Here is a 25,248-nt window from a genome sequence, read left to right on the forward strand (position 1 = left end):
TTGTTATTTCGCTCTTTTGAAATCAGTGTCCCTATGCTGCAGTACTACTCATTTAAATGACATTTTCTAAAACATTTCATGTGGTGAGATCACAACTTTCAACACAGAAGTTTAAGTACTGCCTTTTTATTTCTGTTATCTTTGATAATTGTATTTTATAGTTTGCTGAGTACTTTGATTTATATTTTCTTATTTAGCTTTCAAAATACCTGAAATTTATTAGAGCAATTTCAGATAAAAGCAATGATACATTTACTACATTGCACTCCCCCTTGTATAGACTATACAAGCAGCCTTTGACACTGGAAATTTAATTATACTATTATTTACAACTATGTTATCCCTAACCACATTTATTATTTAACTACCATATGTTTGGGGCTTCCTTGGTGACTCAGTGGTAAAGAATCTGCCTTCCACTGCTGAAGACCCAGGTTTGATCCCTGTGTCAGGAAGATCCCCTGGAAAAGGAAATGGCAACCCACTCCAGTATTTTTGCCTGGGAAATCTCATGGGCAGAAAAGCCTTGTGGGCCACAGTCCATGGGGTCTCAAAAGAGTTGGACATGACTTAGTAGCTAAACAACAGCAACAACCATATTTCTTCTGTCATTCTATATCATATAGTTCATATGACTCCATAGTGTAATGCTAAGGCTGGAAGAATTTGGGGAAATGGGATGGATTGAATTGAACTAAGTTAAATGGAAGAAAGAAAGGAGAAAATATAAAAGGGACAATGAAAGTGATATTTGTACTTTAAAGTAGAATATTCATTTTTTTTCTTGTGTTTAATTCTATGGCTCTCGTGATAAATCCAAATGAACACTTCTGAAATATTTTAAGATTTAGTGATAGTGTTTGAATTGGATTTCCACTTTTCTATGTTAATCTATAAAGAACAGTTCTAAATTTGATGAACACATTTTGATATTACTATTAAAAAAGTAACTCCAATTCAGTATTTATTATCTTTATTACAAAGAAAAAAATAGTGTCATAGAAATCATTGGATCATTTCATTAAAAATATCAGCATAAATTCTTAGTATATTTTTAATGTACTTCTTTTGAAAAATTGTATTTATTTTAATTGGAGGCTGATTAAAATTAACCTAGTTGATTTTGAATTATTTACCTAGCACTAGAAATACAGGAGATGTTTTTATAATAAAATAGTTTTATCTAAGATCAAATGAACAGACTTTGGGGGGGAAGTACAGATTAGTTTATACATTTTAACTGTATATAAATTCTTATGAGTCTACCATTATGAGATAGTGCCTGAAGAAGGAAAAAAAATTATGCTGGGCACCAGTCCTAATAATAACAAATAAATTAAACTCTATTGCCTGTTCAATCACAGGAAAAATTCACTAAAGAAAAGAAAGAAAATCAACAAAAATCCTGAATTAGTTATTAGTTAAACCAAACTGTTTTTTTCAAATATCCTTGAGGAGAACAGTTAAATATTGCACAAAGAAAACTTCTAAGATTTTGACAGAGGTTTCTTCATTTCTAACTTTTCTGTAAAAATAATATAGAAATTATGTAAATGATATTTCTAAAAATGTAGGTACAGTAATGCATTAAATTAAATTACATACAATTGATTTTCTGATTTATCATGTTGGTACATTTATAAAATTATCCTATTTTTATCAAAGGGCTAAGTCATATGTAGATCTATAATTGGTTTTTTATCAATTTTATTGTCATTTTTATTAAAAAATAACACTAAGTGACCCATTCCCTAGATAGGAAAATTAAATTTGCTTAATCAGGCAAGCCCTAATAATTGTCAGGGGATAAAATTCTATTTAATGGGATGACTGTATTCAATTTGGGTTTCTTCTTTGTCATGAGTTTTTGTGGTGGAAAATGATCCTCTTGCTTTTTGCTGGGAGGTAGTACTCTTGCCTGGCAAATCCCATGGATGGAGGAGCCTGGTAGGCTGCAGTCCACAGGGTCGCTAGGAGTCAGACACGACTGAGCGATTTCACTTTCACTCTTCACTTTCATGCATTGGAGAAGGAAATGGCAACCCACTCCAGTGTTCTTGCCTGGAGAATCCCAGGGACGTGGGCCCCTGGTTGGCTGCTGTCTCTGGGGTCGCACAGAGTTGGATACGACTGAAGTGACTTAGCAGCAGCAGCAGCAGCATCTCCTTTATGGTATTTCAAAAACAATATGTTGATTGTGACATGTCTCTTTTCAAGCTCTGAGTTGAAAAGAACATTAAGTCAGTAAAAACACTTGTGAAGTGGATTCTGTTCCAGATGCTTAAATTTTGAGGTAATGGATGAAGTATGCAGTGCCCTTGAAGTGGGACCATGCCTAAAGAGTTTGGGTTGGAGGGATGGAGGAAAACTAGGGAGTATGTAATGCAGGGGGAAAGCAGAGTAGGAGATAAACTTACAGAAGTAACTGAGTGGGGGGTGGCGAACACAGCTAACAGGAAAGTTTGTTTGTTTTGTAAAATGGGATCAATCATAGTGCCTGTGGCAGACAGTTTTGTAAAAATTAAATAGAACAATCCTCTTTACTTCTAAGAGCTTAGAATAATTCCTGAAAAATAACTGGGCAAGATTATTATTATTCTTTAAATGTTTACTGTGTGTGTGTATGTGTGTTTACAAACATGAGAATGCTACTGCTTTGTTTTGATATGTATATTTATAGTTAAGTGTTAGTTGCTCAGTCACGTCCAGCTCTTTGTAACCCCATGTACTGTAATTACTACCAGGATCCTTGGTCCATGGGATTCTTCAGGCGAGAATACTGGAGTGGGTTGCCATTTCCTCCTCCAGGGCATCTTCCCTACCCAAGGACCGAACCTGGGTCTCCCTCCCTGTGGGCAGATTCTTCACCATATGAGCCATAAGATGTGATAACAGACTTATTCAAACAGAAAAATTTAAATTCTGGGTGCATATTGCTGGACATAAAACTCTTCAGCTTGATTCAATCAAAACTCATCTAGTGCATCTGGATATATTTAGAGACTCATGGGCTAAGGCTTCTGAATAACAGACAAGTTTATAAAACCACTCAGGGTCACTACATATAACAGGATGCTGAGCCATGAACAATGATAAGGTAAATTTTAATTTTTTAATGAAAAGAAGTTGTTGATAACAGTGGTTTCACAACATTTAGGTGATAGTAATCTCAAAATAATTAGATTTGCAATCAAAAGATGGAGATGAAAAAGGTTATTAGTGAGATAAAAATGCAAATAATAGAAAGTGCAATGTTTTTATATTAAAGAAACTATAGAGGTTAATTGGGAGCAATAACTGAAGGAAAACTATTAATGAGAATTTGGAAATATTCAAAACATTGAAAATATTCAAAACTGCATGTTTCATGGAGACAGTTAAGACATTTACAACTAAGCACTTCAAAATTTAAACAGAAGATAGTTTGAATGGATAAGAGTTTGATGAGAAGGAATAATAGATATCTATTAACTATGCCCAGTAAGATGAGAATGTAGTCCCAATATTTTTATCCAAGCCTATACAAACAATTTAAATTCCTTGATTTTCCTTTTATAGAAATGTTTACAGACATCAGGCTCTCTAAATTTTGGCAAATGGTCCCAGTGAGGCTGGATGAGAGGAGAGAGCATTGTCAGGCCTTGGCCCTTCCTGAGCAATGCATCTGATGCAAGTTTTTCAGCTCTCCAGAAAACCTATCTTCTACAAAGATAAAAGGACACAATGAGTAAGTAAAGACTAAAGTATGACTTTTAAGTATACAAGCTAGTGACATCTTTTTCCAGGTTCTTAAATTCAAACTTGCTTGTAAAATTAAAAAAAAATCATACTATTGAAATGATATACTCTGATTTAAAAAAAAAAAAACAAAAACAACCTGTATTTCATTGATTCACCTACCTAAAATGTGGTTTTATTCTCTATAGTATTCTATTATTTGGTAATTCAGTCACAAATGAAATATCTTTTTCTTTTCAGCCTGTGATTGTGTAAGCTTTGTGGCTTTAAATAGAAATCATCAAAAATGAGTCAGCTTTTATAATCCTCTAGTGGCCTTATTTTTCTCCAGTGGCCAATAAGTAATGGGAAATGCTTTTGGAAATATACCAATTCATTATCTTGTTGCTCTAAGTATCCTTACCAACCTAGGAAACATGATTATGAAGATAAACTAATTTGAGAGTTACATGTTATTTTCCCATAACAATGTACCTCTGCATTTAGGTTAAAAATACTGATTCAAATGAATTGTAACTGACTCAATGCCATGCTGAGTTAATAAGTAACTTCAATTTTCCTTATATCCTGATGTGACTTATATTCATTTAGATAGCTTATAGATTAAATAGGAATTGGACCCAATTTACTATTGGACTTGGAATAAAAGTTTCAAGTTCTATCTTTGGTAGTTGCTAGTCACTTGACTTAGGAAAGTTGCTTTCTAAATTATTATTTAAAATTTTCTACACAGATACCTGACATAAATTCCTGCCTCAGTTTTGAAATTAAAAAGGCTGTCTTTCTTTTATTTTCCTTTTAAACATTTTTAATTGTAGCATTTTTAACATAGAGTTAAAAATATGAATACTCTAAGACCTCTTGATTAATTCTTAGGTAGTATTGTATACCACCAAATAAATGTAAGCGTGCTGATACCAGTGGTGATCTTAATTGCCCCAAACTTGAAACTATCCATATGCTAACAAAATGCATAAACATATTTATGTATGGTTCTTCAGTGGAATTCTACACAACAATAAGAATCAAATGAAATATAGAGAATAACATATACTTCTCTAACTACATTTTAATGCTAGTTTCCTCATGTATAAAATGAATAACATTGCCCAAACACAATCATTAATGATACTTTGCAAAAAATCATAGAGCACTCAATTAGACAAATGTAAAATGATCTGCCAATTAGATGAATATGAAAATATATTTAGAAAGCCTGTACATGCTTAAGATGAGTCATTAATGTCCTAAATATTTTTAGAACTACTAGAAAGACTTTAAAATCCTAAGTTATGCACAGGAAATAAGAATTCATCCCTGTTTGAGTTCAGAATAATTGTAACTTTTGATTTCATAAACCTGCTTTCCTTTCCCTTTGCCTTTTTCTAGTGTCACCTATGCCAACCATGTTGTAGCAATGTCATCCCTGATTCAGTTCAAATGTTGTCTTTTTCATGGAGTTCTTTATTTATTGAAAGCCTATAATGTACCCCAAATTAAGTTTGGAGAGAAAAAAGACTCTCTTTCTACTGGTATGCTAGGTAAACTTGCATCCTCAAGAGTTAACATGATCTTCTATTTTGAAGCTTCTGCATTGAATCATATCACATTTCCAGGAGCAGAACCACAATTCTATTAAGAGATTAAAGATGAATTGATCCTCAGACTAGCAGGAGAGAATTCTTAAAGTATAAAATGCATAATTATTACAAATTTTCAGCCTGGGAAAAGTAAGATTAAAAAATACTAATTTTACTTAAAAAAATTTTCCAAGTAAGTGTAAAGATGACTCTCCAAAGAAGGGGCTTGTATTCCAGCAGGCAGGTTCCCTCCCTCCAAAACTAATTTATGGAGAGATACACAGTGGTTTCCCAGAATTTACAAGTATCCTGAGGTTTAATTAGTAGATCTTCCCTATGCAGTATGATGAGTGACATGTGGAGTCTCAAATCACGGGCTTGAAAATGAAGCAATTCATCTAATAACCAGCTAATCAGCAGCCTAGGTTTTAAATCACTGACAGCGTCATATCACCTTTATGTGTCTATCACCTGTCATGGTACATCTGCCTGGATGCTACAGGCAGAGAAACTTGAGTCTTGGATGACAATTTATTATACTCCCCACTAATCTTGACATTGCTCCGGTCGTTCGTAAGCTCTTCTATCTTCACAGTGGAGCAATGTGTTTGAATAATCCTAAACTGGACTTGCCTCTACTCTAGTCTCTCTTCAGGGTACTTACTTCCTTTTTAAAAATCCTAGTCCTGTTTCACAGTAGAGCTTGGAAGTCTATCAAGAGCTTTAGGCAACACAAACATATAATCTCTCCAGGCAGTTAGAAGGACACAGTCATTACAAACTCAAGGATAGATTTTCCATTCCTGGAAATATGTGGAAATAACTTTCTTTGATTCAATCTTCCAACACCTACCTTCTAACGCCTACTTCTCACACATCTCTTTTTCAGAGTAGCTGTCAGCAACATAAACAAGAGTAAAAATAAAAATTCTCAGTGTTCTTGCTGCTAGTTAAATTTTGGAGGGGTGACCAGCTATATGATACATCTGAAAATCTTTCAGTATTAAGTGATTCCTTGTAATATCATTTATAAGCTATTTACCTTAGCATGATATACCATAGTTCAAACAGATGTCTTATTCTTGTATATTGAGGTTGGTTCTATATGGTTAAGATTATTAAAATATAAATGATAAAAACATGAGATATTTGAGCACTGTAAATTTTTTTTTAAATTTTAAGTTATAAAATTTATGATAAATTCAGTAAAAGTAAATAGGAAATAAGAAATATCTATGTACCCAAATATCATAAACAGTAATAGTTTGCAGTATTCCTTACCATTTTTTGTTTTTATGTGATAGAAATAAAACATTACAGATAAAATTGAGGACATAATTTTTGCTTACCATTCTCCCCAAGGCATTCAGTTTCCTTTTTCTGTGGAAGAAACCACTGCCATATACTGCCTATACATTTTTTTTTAGTTCTTTTTATAAATTTTGCTTATATAAATGAATCCACTACTATGCATATTGTTAGATGTTTATTTAATGTACTCAAATGCCATTATTAAAGAATTGTGTGAAATTTCCTTCTATCATACGTTTCATTTAATAGAATATTTTTGAGAATTATCTGAATGGGTACATATACACCTAGCTTCTATATATTAGTTTATTATTTCATAAGATCATAATTTTTAATTTATTTACCTAAAGTAGATCTTTGAATTGTTCTCATTTTGTTCTTTAGAAACAATTCTACATTGACCTAAGTTGAATTTGTGTCCTAACGAAGACACATTTTAGAGGAGCTAGAGTTCCTCTGAGATTTATACGCAAGAGCAGTATCACTCAGTTATTGGCTATATGTATTGCTCAAGCCTATTAAATGATGTCAAGTTTTTTTCAAATTTCACTTCAAGTGGAATCTCCAAGTAGAGATTCTAATTTACTTTCCAAATTTGAGTAAGAAAATTATGTTTCTCATATTCTAGAAGATTTTTGGGGGAGGGTTAAGATAATTTTGACTTCTGTCTACAGCTGTGGTTTCATTGATGGTTGTTTATTTTCACAGTAAGTTATTTCTTTATATTTGCCCTTACTAAAAACAGCTCATTTTAACCGTTCAATATTGTTGATCTAAAACTTGGCTCTCTTTCAGTAGATACGTATGAAGTACCTGTCACATGCTGGGCAGTATAGGGACAGGGACTATTCATAATCCTGTTTGCAAATATTCCCACTGGGTAATTTTGGATGATGCTTTCCTTGGCCTTAGGTACTTTCTTCACATGTACATGCTGATCACAGTATTAAGCCAAGTCGTTTATTACCTGAAAATTAACAAACTATAGCTATATATAATAAAATGGGTCAATTCACAAACATTGAGTGAAATAAAAAAGGCAAAAAAGAATATGTACTGAAATTCATTAATTTCTGAACCAGACATAAGTAATATTTACATATACCTAATTATATTGGCATGCCCAGCAAATATAACAGTATCATAGTACTGTTTACGTATGAGGGATTAGTGACTGAACTCAGACACGACCAGAACTTCTGAGTTCGGGGATATATTCTATTTATTAACCAGCATGATAGCTGTACATGTATATTTTGTGAAAATTCATTAAGCTATATACTTATGATTTATAAACTATTCTTATTTGTGACATATTTTATAAATAAGGTAATAAATCAATAGAAAATTGGAAAATGAAGCTGAGGAAACTTAAGCTAAATAGGAAAAAGTGAAACAGAATAGAGGAAAGAGATACAAGGAATCAATGTAGGATTGAAAAAATCAGATTAATTGAAATTCTAGAAAGAGGATAGGAAAACTTGAGGAGTTAAGTTGTCAAGGAGATTATAGAAAGAAAAATTTCTGGATCTAAAGGAAAAAAATCTTCAAATTAAAAGTGTCAACTTAGGCCTTGTGCAATGAATATGCATTAGCAAAATTCAAACAACAAAAAAAGTTAAAGGGAACACTTAAAAGCTTCTGTGAGGAAATTAAAAGTACTAAAAATAAGTAAACTAAAACAGTAATAAATCAAAATTTTAAATACAAGTAAACTGGAGTAAGAATAGTATCAGATGTCTTATCGGTAGCATTGGACATTAGAGAACAATGGACTGAGGCTTTTTTTTTTTTAAATTATTTTCTATCTAGAATTCTGTTCCAAATGAAAAAAAAATTAAAAGTAAGGAAAGAATAAAGGCATTTTCTTTTGTGATATACATTTATATTGCATGTTTGTTTACTAAAGAATTCAATAGAGAATTTATTTCCAACAAAACAAAGTATTAAACCAAGAGAGAAAATATGAAAATAAATACATATGTATTTAACCTAGAAGAAAATAAAGAGATATTAAAAAATATATATAAGTAGCAACCTTTGAAAAGAATGGGAATTCTGAAAAGCCTCAATTTACAATGAACGTAATTGATAGATGGTGAAAATGGATGTTCACTTGAACTTGATGCTACGTATATTATCTATAGAATAATCTGAGAGTTCAGAATTAGGGTCACATTAAAATGCAATGCAATTGCATTTTTGCTTGGCACTGTACTAAAAGATCTTATTTGTATCATCCAAGTTATCTGAATAATGTTATTAGTTTTAAGTTTCTAGAATCAATTTCAGAAAACTATGCTAGAAGATATAAAAGTAAAGAATTTAGGAGATGAGAGGATGTGAGAAGTGAAGGGAATGAAAATGTGCTAAAGGTTCTCACCTAATAATGTAGAGCATCAAAAGATAGTGTCTGTGGCTTATAGAAAAATAAATATTATAAGTTTTCTGAGAAGGCAGAGGCAATTAGAACAGCGCATATGAATGCCATTATAACTAATAGGAGAAGTACGAACAAAGAGAGATGTAGTCTAAGTAGCTGCGGTTTTGTCGTAAACACATCTGCATCACAACTCGTAGGCGCAGGAAAAAAAAAAATCTATCTTTATGTCTTGTACTATTCCATTTTCACTCCCACCTTGTCTCTGACTGCTGTTCTGATTCTATGGCTGATTAAATGTAGAGTCTGTGTTTTCTCTCAGCTTGTTCAGAGTCTGAAACCTCTTCGTGGTTGATATGGCCTCACTTTGGGTCCCTCTGGCTGAAAGCTATGAGATGCAGCTACATTGAGTATCCTTCCAGCTAACTGTCGCACCATGCCCAGGCTCTGATGTGGAATATCTCCTCTGGGAGTCCTCACAGCCAGTTCATTACTTATCTGTTTAGCATCTGTGCCACAGATGAAATTCAGAGGGCTTAGAAAGCCTTATTTCAGGCTCCATTTGCCTGAATAAGATGGCAGTGTTAAAGTGATATGGTGAGAGGGTGGCCCTGCAGTCATTGCCCGAGTTCTGAAGGGAACTACATTGGTATCCTTTTGCTCCTGTAACAAATTACCATGCAGTTAGTGGTTTAAAACAACATGAGATTATTATTTGATAATTCTAGAGGTCATATGACTGAAATAGTTTTCACGTTAGTAAAATAAGGGTGTCAGCAGGTTTGCATTTGTTCTGGAGGCTCATAGGAGAGTCTCTGTCACCTTTGTGGCATGCTCAAGCATGCCGCCTGCATCATTTGAGGCCACCTGCATTGTTTAGTTTTTGGCTCTTTCCTCCATCTTCAAAACCAACATTTTCACATCTCTTTCTCTCTTTTTTCTGCTTCTACTCATAAGATCCCTTGTAATTACAGTCGGTCTGTAAAGGTAATCCAGGATAATCTCCCCATCTCAAAATCTTTATTTTAGTCATATCAGCATAGTAAAATAACATCTTCACAGGTTCCAGAGATGAGCATTTGGACATCTTTGAGGGGTCACTTTCCCTACTACAGGAGCGAAGGATAAAAGTCCATTCTGTGCCGACTGTCCCCACTACATTTCTAATGTAACTCCTTTCTAGGAAGCATAGTTGTCTGACAGTCTTGCTTTCCTATCCCCTTCTCACGGTTATTTTCCCTTTAGCTCCCAGAATCCAATGAAGAGGTTCTCCATGTGTCGTCCTCTCCTTTTTTTCTGCCTTCAATTTGTTGATGGGTCATTATTAGATACAGGCATGGTTTTTCTATACATTTGGAAAACTCTGTGTTGACATAAGAAATAAAGAATGCAAGCATAGAACAAGGATGAGGTTTAATCAATTTAGAATTTCTTTTTAAAGACAATTGCATGGATCTCAAGATAATAGTCTTTTAAGATAACCCTATTTGGCATATAAGAAGCTGATTATTACCTTATTCTTTCTCTTTGCTTTTTTTTTTTCCTGCAGCAAATATTCATGTTCTCTAAACCCTAAGCCAGATAGATGTCTCTCAGTAGAGAGAAGATCAGATACTCAAGAGATGAAGAACTATACAAAAAAACTATCGAAAATATGAATGTGTTAGAAAGTACATCCTCAACTAGCAGACGATGTCTAATGGGAGTTGTGAAAATATAAAGAAATATTATTGATAGGAAACTATTTATTAGAATCATCAAAAATAGTGATTTTAAAAATAGAATTGAAGGGATGGACAAGAGACCTTCTGCATTATTTGATTCTTTATCTATTACATGATTTACATAAGAAACAAAATTTTGAAAGAATTTCTCATTAAATACTGGCTGAATTTCTAAGAAGTTGACCTGTAGAAAAGTGAAGGTTAAAATTATCTCTTTTAGTTACAGATATTTCAGTAGTCTAAAGGGAATATTTGAACAAAGCAGAATTGGTACACCCTCTGGGTAAATGCAGCCGTATGAGATATACCATAAGAAAATACATGTCTTTATGGTAACTAGTACAGTGTGCCACTTCTTCTGGTTAGATGCAGTCATATGTCTGAGTTCACATCTTGGCAAGAAGAAGATAGGCTAGATTTCATCCCCCATCCCCCATCACCAGACACCCTCCTGAAGTCGACCACCAGCAAAACTAAATGAGGCACTCATTCATGTATAATTCAGCTGTCCAGTGTTCTCACTTATATTACTACAAAGTGGCTGAAGATGAAGTATGTGGACCTTTAGAATTCAAAGAACTATTGGTGCTTATGTTTGCTGTTTTTGCTTCAATATAAAAGCAGAAAAAAAATTATTCAAAGTAAAAAGAGGGTTGCTGCATTTAGTAGCATGTGAGTGACTGTGAAGTCGCTGCAGTCGTGTCTGACTTCGCCACCCTATGCACTGTAGCCTGCCAGACTCCTCTGTCCATGGGATTGTCCAGGCAAGAATACTGTGGTGGGTTGCCATGCCCTCCTTCGGGGGATCTTTTGCCTCTCTATCACTGACTCTATCACTAGTGCCACCTGGGAAGCCCGCAGTTAGAGGCATATGTAACATCAAATCAGCTTTTGAAATTCTTAAAATTAAACTTTATTATCAGCATTTTTGTGTGTGTGCTCAGTTGTGTTCCACTCTTTGTGACCCCTGGGCTGTAGCCCACCAGGCTGCTCCATCCATGAAATTTTCCAGGCAAGAGTACTAGAGTGGTTTTTCATTTCTTATTCCAAACAATTGGCTCATTATTGCTTCATATTTCATTTAATACTTGGTTTATACTTTCACTTATTACCCATTAAGAAGCATTGTATGTAATTTGAAAGTTAATATGGAGAACTCTTAGTTATAGGTATATTCAATCCCTGGCATGCACAGATTTAGCTACCTGTATTCATTTCTAGAGTATATTTTTAATGATTTGAAATTATTCTAGTTTAATTCTGGTACAGTTTATATCTCTAACTGCTGTATTACAACAATTTGCTAAATTTAGCAATTTAAAAAAGTGGTAGTACAGTGATTTTCAAGACAAAGAAATCAAGCTTACTGCAATTCTATCACTGCAATCACTCAAATATTTTATTTGTATTTTAAAATACAAAAGTACAGATTTAAAAGAATATAAACTATAAGATGTAGTATTTTTCTTTGATAGATACAAATTTTAGAATACATGGAAACTTTTATTGAATTAGAATATAATCTTCAAAAAGTAAAATATCTTTTCCTTAAATTGTTTCTTTTTTGAAACCAAAGAATGAATCAAGAGAAAGAGAGGGAAGTAATTTAGGGACAATGTTATTATTGCCTATCATTCAGACATTCAGACTATTTGCTCACTTTATTCGATAAGCCAATACTTGTGTGCCATAGCAAGAATTTCATGGCATTAATGCATTGTTTTTGTTGTTCAGTCACTAAGTCACGTCTGACTCTTTGCCACCCTATGGATTGCAGCACACCAGGCTTCCCTGTCCTTCACTATCTCCTGAAGTTTAATCAAATTCATTTCTAGTGAGTCAGTGATGCTATCTAACCATCTCATCCTCTGCTTCCCTCTTCTTCTTTCTCTAGTCTTTCAAGCATCAGGGTCTTTTCCAATGAATTAGCTCTTTGCATTATGTGGCCAAAGTATTGGAGCTTCATCTTCAGCATCAGTCCTTCCAAGGAATATTCTGGGTTGATTTCTTTTAGGATAGACTGGTTTGATCTTGCTTTCCAAGGGACTCTCAAGACACTTCTCATCACCATAGTGTAAAAGCATCAATTCTTTGATGCTCAGAACTTTATGGTCCAACTCTCACATCTGTACATGACGACTGAAAAAACCATAACTTTGACTATGTGGATCTTTGTCAGCAAAGTGATGTCTCTGCTTTTCAATAGACTGTCTAAATTTGTCATAGCTTTCCATGGACCAACTAAAACGCTTATGGAATGAGCTGAAGTACTTGTCTATGATAGCACAGAATGATTAGTACCCAGGATGGCTGTTTGATGGTGTTGCCAGTCCTACTGGTTACAATGTCAGTAGCAGGTAGGGTGCTATTATTACAGCTCTTTTAAGACCTTGGCATTGAATTCTTGTGCCGTTGTTCTGTATCGCTGATCCTGGGGATCAAGCCCCTCAGCCTATATGTCCACAGCAGCTGTCTCACATAAGTAATATTGCTTTAATAGTAACAGAGACCATAGATTTCATGTTGGTGAACAAGAGTGGGAAGAAAGAAAGTGAAATTCAGATACTATGATGTGAACCAGTTTCCCTGAACTCAGGAAAGATTCTTTTAGATTACTATTTAAAAGTTAAGAAAGGATGAGAATACCCAGGTGAAGGTGAGGATGGAGAAAGAGAAAGAGAGGGAAGTAATTTAGGGACAATGTTATTATTGCCTATCATTCAGACATTCAGACTATTTGCTCACTTTATTAAATATTTGAGTCCTTATTTTCTCTTTAGTGTATTTACAGTGATGGGAAATGTGTGCTCAGAAATTTTGTTTCTTTAGGCTAATTTCCCCTCCTATGTAATACTGCTGTATTCTTTAAGGCAATTAAGAGACATGAATTAATGCCTTAGTACTATCTACTTTGTGAGATTCATTATTACAGAGTTTGATTTACCCATGCTATATTTTTTCTATTGAATAATTTTATAATGAATAAATCTGGAGGAGAGTATTGAGTATAGCTTAAATATTATAGAAATATAATTTTCTAAGCTATTTTTAATGAAAGTGAGTTCATTAAGATTCCAGGATTCAACTCATTTTTCTTTCTAAAAAAAATTAACGAAAATTGACAAAATTAGTGTCCTACACTAACAGTATCCTACAAATTAAAAAAAAAACAAAAACAAATAAAAATAGTGCTGAAATCCTGGTTTTCTAGGATAGTTGGAGCTGGAAGAATTACAGGTCTTTTTTCAACAAGAAGATAGTCATGAGTTGTTTAAGAGTTACAATAGATGGAATAATATATTCTTAACTTTCAAAAAGGGTAAGCACATTAAAGTTTCAGAAAAACAAATCCACAGTTATTGTAAAATTCATCGTAAAAATGGGTTTCCTTGTTTTTTTAATCACACATTCTAAAAACATATGTTCTGATGATTAATATAGTATTATAGTTATTATAGGACAATATTCTAGACCAGATTTTTTTGAGAACTCAGTTTGTATGTAGTGAGGGTAGGAATATTTTTATGAAAATTCTATTTTGATAAGATAATATTTTATGAATATGATATTTTGAGGAAAATACTATGAGTATAAACAAGAAACACACACAAAACTTGCATCTAGAATGTGAAAGTCACACCCAACACTTTGTGATCCTATGGACTGTATGGTTCTTGGAATTATCCAGGCCACAATACTGGAGTGGGTAGCCTTTCCCTTTTTCAGGGATCTTCCCAACCCAGGAATTGAACCAGAGTCTCCTCATTTCAGGTGAATTCTTTACCAACTGTGCTATCAGGGAAGTCCTAGAATCCTAGGATAATACCGTATGTTCAATCTTGATCTTATATGTATGTTTTGTTAGCTTTATCTTTTTTTTTCTAAAGTGTACTTATTGCTAGTTATCTGTGCTGTACCCTCTGACTCTCTAGGTTTGAGGGCTGTATTAGTCAGTATAGCCTAATTTATGCTGTGAAAAGAAACAAATCCAAAATATCGGTGATCAACATTATGAAAGCTTGTTCAACTACACACTATGAATTCCACATGGTTCAGGTGGTGCTTAAGTCCACAGAGCACTCAGGGAATTAGAATCACCACCTTTAGATGGGTAATTATGGAATAAATAGCTTTCTCCATCACATAGTTGTGGAAAAATAAACCTATGAAATCACAGGCACATTTTTCAGTGCCCTAAGCAGAAAGAGGCAAACCACTTCTATTAAGTATTAATGTGTCATTGGCCAGAACCAGCCACATGACCTAAATTGAACTGCTGAGAAGAATGGCCTTTAACTGAGTGCCGAAGAATTGATGCTTTTGAACTGTGGTGTCGGAGAAGACTCTTGAGAGTCCCTTGGACTGCAAGGAGATCCAACAAGTCAATCCTAAAGGAAATCAGTCCTGAATATTCATTGGAAGGACTGCTGAGGAAGCTGAAACTCCAATACTTCGGTCACCTGTTGCGAAGAACTGACTCATTTGAAAATACCCTGAGGCTGAGAAAGATTGAAGGCAGGAGGAGAAGGGGACAGGAGGACAGGATGAGATGGTTGGATGGCATCACTGACTCAATGGACATGAGTTTGATCAAGCTTTGGTAGTTGGTGATGGACAGGGAAGCCTGGCATGCTACTGTCCATGGTGTTGCAAAGAGTCGGACAGAACTGAACAACTGAACTGAACTGAACTGAAATGAAGGAGGATGGGGGAGAAAAGGGAGGAAATAGGAGATTTGGTGTCATGGGGCCCTTCTTTACTCTTGCCAGCAGTTAAGTTTTTATCTCTTAATATGAGCATAGTGTCTTGGAAATTACTCTTTTATCACTGTCCATCCCTGTTTGGATTTCCAAGCATTGTCTGCATCTGTACTCTTTATCTCAGATTTTGGGATGCTATTTTTGTTAACCGTGAATGGTTGGAGGAATTCCTTAATGCCTGCTATAAAAAATGACTGTACTCATTGTGTCTCCCAGGACCTCTGAATTAAGAAAAAAATCTCAGAATAGGAATTAAAATTAATTTTATAAATGTGACTAAAATTTGGTTAACTCTCTGTTTGGACTACTTCCAATCTCTATGCCCTAGAGGCTCAGAAGATTTTGAAATACCCTAGAAATAGAAACCATGGAAGACAAGGGGTAGCAAAAGACTGAGTTAAGTTCTCCTTCCCCTTCTCTTTCACCCAGTTATCTTGTTCACACACTTTTCTGCCCCGAGTATCTTTTTTCTCTATTTACATGAATTTTAAAAATGCATTGAGGGAAAAAAATCCATGGAACAAGGCAATGTACAGGTAGAGAGTTTGTTTCTTTGATTGGCTGGTTTTCCTTTAAGATTTGTTCCTGGGATTTGCATAATACATCATGTAGTGGAAACTCAGGAAAATATAAGAGCAGAGAGACTGTCCTTATGAAGCTGACAGCATAGAGGATTCAAATATATGATCATGCTCCAAAAATAAGCTAAAAAGCAAAGAACAAGAGAGAACAGATTTGAGTTCTGGTACCCAAATTCATCAATCAAATAATGACCTCTTCTGTCTTCAGGAGGAGACAGAGCTGCAGAGATTAACAAGGAGTCTATCCTGATGAAAACCTCGCCACATAAAAGATACAGTAAAAGTAGAAACAACATTCCCCAGTTTTCCCATTCTTAATCCTTATTGGCTTAGCCATTAAGCCTGTGATGAACTAGGAATATGGTTAATGCCTCATAAGTACTTCCTTCCTTCAAAAACTCAATCTCTGGAAAAAACCACAGCCTCTTGTATGTATTATGCAAGACAAAAATAGGGGGTTTACAATTTTACCTCAGGAGATGTTGAATGATCCAAATATTAAGATATTAAGTCTGTGGATCCTCTGCTCATGGCCTCAAATAGATTATTTCTTTTGTTTTCTCTCTCTAATCATGGCTATAAAATTCCTCTTTGGATCAAAATGGAGTAACAGGGACTAGATTTACTCTGCCTGAAACAGCAACAATAATACAGAAAAACGATACAGGAAAAAAAATGAGACTGGTTTTCAAAACACTGGACACCAAGCAATGAAGAAAAGGGAGATAGGAAACAAAAAAGTGTGCTCTACTACTGCCCAGCTTACTACTTTGACAGTTTTCAAGCTACGGTTCAAGGAGTGGAAACTGAAGTAGAGCCCTCGTATGTTCCCTAAGTGGAGGGGACAGAGTTGAGGGTCTGGAGAGATCTAGAAAGCTAGTGTTCACAGGACACAGTAATAGAGAGGCCATCAAAGAGAGAGAATCCAGGAGACTCAGAGAGGGTCAATCTAAAGTGTCCAGCAAATTACTGGTGAGCATACATGTGTGAGGAACGTACCTGAGGTTAAGGAAATAATGATGCAATAAAAAATAGAAGAATAGTTCCTGATGTTCAGGCAAGACTATGAAGGTGTCTTTTGCTACCAGATAAACAGGAAAAATCAATGAATTCATGGAACTTTGAACAGAGAATCCAGGAAGGTCTTGATTCAGAAGTAACAAATAATAAACCCTAGACTGAGCACTGCTCTAGATCCATGTAACAAATCATAAAAACAAGGACCAAAAGAACAAACCATTTCCCAGTAACTTAGAACAAAGTTCAAGAATGCAATTTTCAGTCAGTATCAGGTCAGTTCAACCATTCAGTCATGTCTGATTTTTTGTGACCCTGTGGACTGCAGCACACCAGGCTTCCCTGTACATCACCAAATCCTGGAGCTTGCTCAAACTCATGTCCATTGAGTAGGTAATGCCACCTAACCATCTCATCCTCTGTTGTCCCCTTCTCCTCCTGCCTTCAATCTTTCCCAGCATCAGGATCTTTTCCAATGAGTCAGTTCTTCACATCAGGTGGCCAAAGCATTGGAGTTTCAGCTTTAGCATCAGTCTTTCCAATGAATAGTCAGGACTGATTTCCTTTAGGATGGACTGGCTGGATCTCCTTGCAGTCCAAGGGACTCTCAAGAGTCTTCTCCAACACCACAGTTCAAAAGCATCAATTCTTTGGTACTCAGCTTTCTTTATAGTCCAACTCTCACATCCATACATGACTACTTGAAAAACCATAGCTTTGACTGGATGGACCTTTGCTGGCAAAATAATGTCTCTGTTTTTAGTATGCTGTCTAGGTTGGTCATAGCTTTTCTTCCAAGGAGCAAGCATCATTTAATTTCATGGCTGCAGTCATTATCCACAGTGATTTTGGAGCCCCCCAAAATAAAATCTGTCACTTTTTTCATTGTTTCCCCATATATTTGCCATGAAGTAATGGGACCAGATGCCATGATCTTAGTTTTTTGAATGTTGAGTTTTAAGCCAACTTTTTCACTCTCCTCTTTCACGTTCATCAAGGGGCTCTTTATTAATGCCTAAGGAAGAGCAATTAGGAAATATGAAGTTACCCATATTGTCTTCATTCACATGGAAAAATGTTATAAAGGTACACTTACTTATGTATAGATAATCAGAATATCTCTGTGAATAGTCCTTCCTTATGTTAGCATTGAATGATTCATAGGACATAATCCTTATGAATTATTTCTTAGCAAAGCCAAATTTTCAAAGCCTCTTGATAAAACACTCTCTAAAGCAGAAATCATACGTATTTAAAGTACATGAAATCTGGCTCCAAGGAGCACAGTTAACTTCCCTGAATATGGGATTTACCTGAACAGATGTTCTAGTACTTTTATTTGAAGTAGCAAATGAGGCCGCATGTATTTTCAGAATTAGCACATATAACAGATGAAAATTGGACGTTATACCCATTTTCACTGTTATGGGGATTGTGCTATGAAACACCCCAGATGTTACTCTTTGGCAAACAGTTGTTATTTTTTGTTTGGGGCTCAGAAGATTATTTTATGATTCTGGATATGTACCAAACTTATTCTCCAATCGTCTGGTCTAATTTAGTCAAGCAGATAATACAAATGAACTTCCTTACTAAAAAGGTTATATGTGAAATGACAGTTCACATGGTTTGGGAATCCTTCATGAATAACACTACCTTTCCCATGCAGTGTGATGTACTTTGTTGTTTAATGAATGATGGTTGTTGGTTGAACAGAAGGCTCCTTGTTCAGCATGGGGACAAATGTCTTAATTTATACTGTGTGTTACAACTTCCTTTGGGCTCTACTAGCTTTCATTATAGTATGAGATTTTAATAGATGCTGCAAAGCAGGTTGCTTTTGTCAACAGTGATAATTTGTTAGTTTTATTTCTCTTCAGTCTCTCCCATCCGGAAGCTTCCATAAGCCTCTTATACTTATCCATCAGACAGCAGACAGACTGAAAACCACAATCACAGAAAATTAACCAAACTGATCACATGGACCACAGCCTTGTATAACTCAAGGAAACTATAAGCCATGCCATGTAGGGCCACCCAAGATGGACAAGTCATAGTGAAAGTTCTGACAAACTATGGTCCACTGGAGAAAGGAATGGCATACATCTTCAGTATTCTTGCCTTCAGAACCCCATGAACAGTATGAAAAGGCAAAGTGAAAAATGAACTCCCCAATTCAGTATGTGCCCACTATGCTACTGGAGAACAGTGGAAAAATAAGTCTGTGGGGCCCTACGTGGGAAACCTTCAAAAAAAGGGGCTAGCTTTTGCGGTTGAAAGCCAAGATGGCATCCAGCGGAAGAGATAGGGGCGTGGTCTATGTTAAAGTTTTTGATTGGCTCTCTTGACTTCTGTACACGTGGACAGTGCGTGATTACCATAGACTCCTGTTAAGCTCATGACGACTTGACCTTATATGCATATTATAATTTGACCTTTAACATGATTGGTGCAACTATGGCATATTATAATTTGACCTTTAACATGATTGGTGCAACTATGGGAGGTCCCTCGCAGAACCCCCTTGCTTGCCTATATAAACCAAGAATTTGGGGCAATAAAGCGAAACTGCTCAGATGGAACCCCTGTCGCATCTGATTGTCTCTCGCTCCCAGAGGGGCTGGGTTGGCGGACAGCAGGCTCACCTCTCCTCGGGACCCCTCGGCTTTGCTGAGGGAAGTTCCACTGCCTCTCTCTTTCTACGGAGCGCCCCCCGCATACTCCAGAAAGAATGAAGAGATGGAGCCAAAACAAAAACAACACCCAGTTGTGGATATGACTGGTGATGGAAGTAAGTCCAATGCTGTAAAGAACAATATTGCATAGGAACCTGGAATGTTAGGTCCGAGAAATAAGGCAAATTGGAAGTGGTCAAACAGGAAATGGCACGAGTGGGCATCAACATTTTTAGGAATCATTGAACTAAAATGGACTGGAACGGATGAATTTAATTCAAATGGCCATAATATCTATTACTGTGGGAAAGAATACCTTAGAAGAAATGGAGTAGCCATCATAGTCAACAAAAGAGTCTGAAATGCAGTACTTGGATGAAGTCTCAAAAATTACAGAACGATCTCTGTCTGTTTCCAAGGCAAACCATTCAATATCACAGTAATCCAAGTCTATGCCCCAACCAGTAATGCTGAAGAAGCTGAAGTTGAACAATTCTATGCAGACCTACAAGATCCTCTAGAACTAACACCTCAGAAGATGACATTTTCATTATATGGGACTGGAATGCAATTTAGGAAGTCAAGAAAAACCCGGAGTAGCAGGCAAATTTGACCTTGGAGTACAAAATGAAGCAGAACAAAGGCTAACAGAGTTTTGCCAAGAGAATGCACTGGTTATAGCAAATACCCTCTTCAACAACACAAGAGAAGACTGTACACATGGACGTTGCTAGATGGTCAATATTGACATCAGATTGATTATATACTTTGGGCTGAAGATGAAGCTCCATACAGTCAGCAAAAACAAGACTGGGAGTTAACTGTGGCTTAGATCATGAACTCCTTATTGCCAAATTCAGACTTATATTGAAGAAAGTAAGGAAAACCACCAGGCCACTCAGGTATGACCTAAATCAAATCCCTTACAATTATACAGTAGAAGTGACAGATAGATTCAAGGGATTAGATCTGACAGACAAAGTGCCTGAAGAATTATGGATGGAGGTTTGTGACATTGTACAAGAGGCAGTGATCAAGACCATCCCCAAGAAAAAGAAATGTAAAAATGCAAAATGGTTGTCTGAGGAGGCCTTACAAATTTTTGTGAAAAGATGAGAAGCTAAAGCAAAGGAGAAAAGGAAAGATATACCCATTTGAAGGCAGAGTTCCAAAGATTAGCAAGGAGAGATCAGTGATCAATGCAAAGAAATAGAGGAAAAAGATAGAATGGGAAAGACCGGAGATCCCTTCAAGAAAATTAGAAATACCAAGGGACATTTCCTGCAAAGATGGGCTCAATAAAGCACAGAAATTGTGTGGACTTAACAGAAGCAGGAGATATTAAAAAGAGGTGATAAGAATACACAGAAGAACTATACAAAAAACATCTTCATGAATCAGGTAACCACGATGCTGTGATCACTGACCTAGAACCAGACATCTTGTGATGCAAAGTCAAGTGGGCCTTAGGAAGCATTACTATGAACAAAGCTAGTGGAGGTGATGAAATTCCAGCTGAGCTATTTCAAATCCTAAAAGATAATGCTGTGAAAGTGCTGTACTCAATATACCAGCAAATTTAGAAAACTCAGCGGTGCCCACAGGACTGGAAAAAGTGTTTTCATTCCAATCCCAAAGAATGGCAATGCCAAAGAATGTTCAAATTACTGCACGATTGCACTCATCTCACATGCTAGTAAAGTAATGCTCAAAATTCTCCAAACCAGGCTTCAGCAATACATGAACTGTGATATTCCTGATATTCAAGCTAGGTTTAGAAAAGGCAGAGGAACTAGAAATCAAATTGCCAACATCCACTGGATCACTGAAAAATCAAGAGTTCTAGAAAAACATCTACTTCTGTTTTATTGACTATGCCAAAGCCTTTGACTGTGTGGATCACAAGAAATTGTGGAAAATTCTGAAAGAGATGGGAATACCAGACCACCTGACCTGCCCCCTGAGAATTCTGTATGCAGGTCAAGAATCAACAGTTAGAACTGGACGTGGAACAACAGACTGGTTCCAAATAGGAAAAGGAGTACGTCAAAGCTGTATATTGTCACCCTGCTTATTTAACATATATAAAGTACATCATGTGAAATGCTGAGCTGGATGAAAAACAAGCTGAAATAAAGATTGCTGGGAGAAATATCAATAACCTCAGATATGCAGATTACACCACCCTTATAGCAGAAGGAGAAGAGGAACTAAAGAGCCTCTTGATGAAAGGGAAAGAAGAGAGTGAAAAAGTTGGCTTAAAACTCAACATTCAAAAAACTAAGATCATGGCATCTGGTCCCATCACTTCATGGCAAATAGATGGGGAAAGACTGGAAACAATGAGAGACTTTATTTTCTTGGGCTCCAAAATCACTGCAGATAATGACTCAAGCCATGAAATTAAAAGACGATTGCTCCATTGAAGAAAAGCTATGACCAACCTAGACAGCACACTAAAAACAGACATTACTTTGCCAACAAAGGTCCATCTAGTTAAAGCTATGGTTTTTCCAGTAGTCATGTATGGATATGAGAGTTGGACTACAAAGAATGCTGAGTGCTGAGGAATTGATGCTTTTGAACTGTGGTGTTGGAGAAGACTCTTGAGAGTCCCTTGGACTGCAAGGAGAACCAACCAGTCCATCCTAAAGGAAATCAGTCCTGAATATTCACTGGAAGGGCTGATGCTGAAGCTGAAACTCCAATATTTGACACCTGATTTGAAGAACTGGCTCACAGGAAAAGACCTTGATTTTGGGAAAGATTGAAGGCAGGAGGAGAAGGGGACAACAGAGGATGAGATGGTTGGATGGCATCACTGACTTGATGGACATGAGTTTTGAGTAAGCTCCAGAAGTTGGTGATGTACAGGGAAGCCTGATGTGCTACAGTCCATGGGTTTGCAAAGAGTCGGAAATGACTGAGTGACTGAACTGAACTGAACTTTCTCTTCAAGTATTTATGAGGTTGCATCCCTTTTCATAACTTTAATTTTTTAATTTGTATTTTTGGTGTTATTTTTTAATTTATTCATTTAGAATTCACACTAATTATTGAAGTTTCACAGTGAAATAGGTGCTGTGAAAATACATGTGTTCTAAATTCTTTCATCTTGGTGAGATATCCAAAATTTGTTTCATCTAGCCAAAATACATCAGTTGTAGAAACTTTCCTTTTTGCTTCCACTAATGTCATAAGCAGATAAAGTCCCATTTTTCAACTACTTAAAAACTTCTCTGGGGTATTGAATAGATGTTTCTCACTTTAGTCAGATAGGAGTAATTTTTCCAATCAATAGTCACAATAAAAGTGCCAGAAGTTGCATTTATCTGTTTCAGTAAAGACACTACAATCAGTGCAGTAATCTATATCCACGCTATTGAATGGAGCTCTATTCTCTGCAATGTCACCCTGATTGAGTACAGCTTCTTTTCTTTGAAAAAGACCAGTTTAAGGCATTCCCAGGTAATTGTTCAGTTCAGTTGAGTTGCTCAGTCATATTTATCTCTTTGCGACCCAATGGATTACAGCGTGCCAGGCTTCCCTGTCCATTACCAGCTCCTGGAGCTTGCTTAAACTCATGTCCAGTGAGTTGGTGATGCCATTTGATTGTTACTAATGCTTTTCCTGTAAGTCAGGGAACCTAACTGAGGGTTCTAGTTGAAAGGTATATCTATACTGATTCTTTATTCAGAACTTAGGAAAATAACCAAAAATTGAAGCTTCAGATTCATTGGACTCTCTGTCAGACAAATTCTGACAATGGTATATTTATCAACTGTATTTCATACTTTGCCAGTCTAACTTGGTGGTCACCATAGTGTTTTATATAATCTAGCACAGAAGTCAGTTTGCACATTGTATGTAATGACCTTCGAAAGATCTGGTTTTCTCCCTTCCCCAGTATATACAGTTAGTTTGAAAAACTGCAGCAGGGACATTTGGATAAGGATTGAGAATATTTACTTGCAGAGATGTTACAGGGTTCTTTTTCAAGAGAAATCAACTTCTTTTTCAATTTATACCCTCTGACTCAGAACTAACCAAGAGTTATAAAGTAGATGGAACTTCTATTCACTAGATTTTGTTTTTCCATGAAAAAAAAAAAAGTTACCCTTGTTGACAATAAAACAAAAAGGTAAAAACCGGGGTAAAACTAGAAACATTTTCAAAATAAAACAAAAGAAAAAGAGAAACACACAGGGACAGAGTCAGAGCGATATATAATAATATGGTAGAGTTTCAAGCCATGATCTTCTGAATGTTGAGCTTTAAGCCAACTTTTTCACTCTCCTCTTTCACTTTCATCAAGAGGCTTTTTAGCTCCTCTTCACTTTCTGCCATAAGGGTGGTGTCATCTGCATATCTGAAGTTATTGATATTTCTCGCAGCAATCTTGATTCCAGCTTGTGCTTCTTCCAGTCCAGTGTTTCTCATGATGTACTCTGCATATAAATTAAATAAGCAGGGTGACAATATACAGCCTTAACGTACTCCTTTTCCTATTTGGAACCAGTCTGTTGTTCCACGTCCAGTCCCATCACTTCATGGGAAATAGATGGGGAAACAGTGTCAGATTTTATTTTTTTGGGCTCCAAAATCACTGCAGATGGTGACTGCAGCCATGAAATTAAAAGACGCTTACTTCTTGGAAGAAAAGTTATGACCAACCTCGACAGCATATTCAAAAGCAGAGACATTACCTTGCTGACTAAGATCAGTCTAGTCAAGGCTATGGTTTTTCCTGTGGTCATGTATGGATGTGAAAGTTGGACTGTGAAGAAGGCTGAGCGCCGAAGAATTGATGCTTTTGAAGTGTGGTGTTGGAGAAGACTCTTGAGAGTCCCTTGGACTGCAAGGAGATCCAACCAGTCCATTCTGAAGGAAATCAACCCTGGGATTTCTTTGGAAGGAATGATGCTAAAGCTGAAGCTCCAGTACTTTGGCCACCTCATGTGAAGAGTTGACTCACTGGAAAAGACTCTGATGCTGGGAGGGATTGGGGGCAGGAGGCGAAGGGGAAGACCGAGGATGAGATGGCTGGATGGCATCACAGACTCGATGGACGTGAGTCTGAGTGAACTCCGGGAGATGGTGATGGACAGGGAGGCCTGGCGTGCTGCAATTCATGGGGTCGCAAAGAGTCGGACACGACTGAATGACTGAACTGAACTGAGAGTTTCAAGCAAACGTTTGGAGAAGACAATGACAACCCACTCCAGTACTCTTGCCTGGAAAATCCCATGGATGGGGGAGCCTGGTGGGCTGCAGTCCATGGGGTCTCACAAAGTTGGACATGACTGAAGCAATTTAGCAGCAGCAGCAGCAGCAGCAACCAAACATTTCAGTCCTATCCATTGATGTAATGGGGTTTTGTTCACATACTGAAGAAACAGATTTTCAGATCGGCTCAAAAAAGCAAAGCTCATCTCTTTCTCTATCTATAGTTAGTATTTCTGAAATATCTTATTAGATATCT

Source organism: Ovis canadensis, chromosome 7 (assembly GCF_042477335.2).
Source record: "Ovis canadensis isolate MfBH-ARS-UI-01 breed Bighorn chromosome 7, ARS-UI_OviCan_v2, whole genome shotgun sequence".
NCBI lineage: Eukaryota > Metazoa > Chordata > Mammalia > Artiodactyla > Bovidae > Ovis > Ovis canadensis.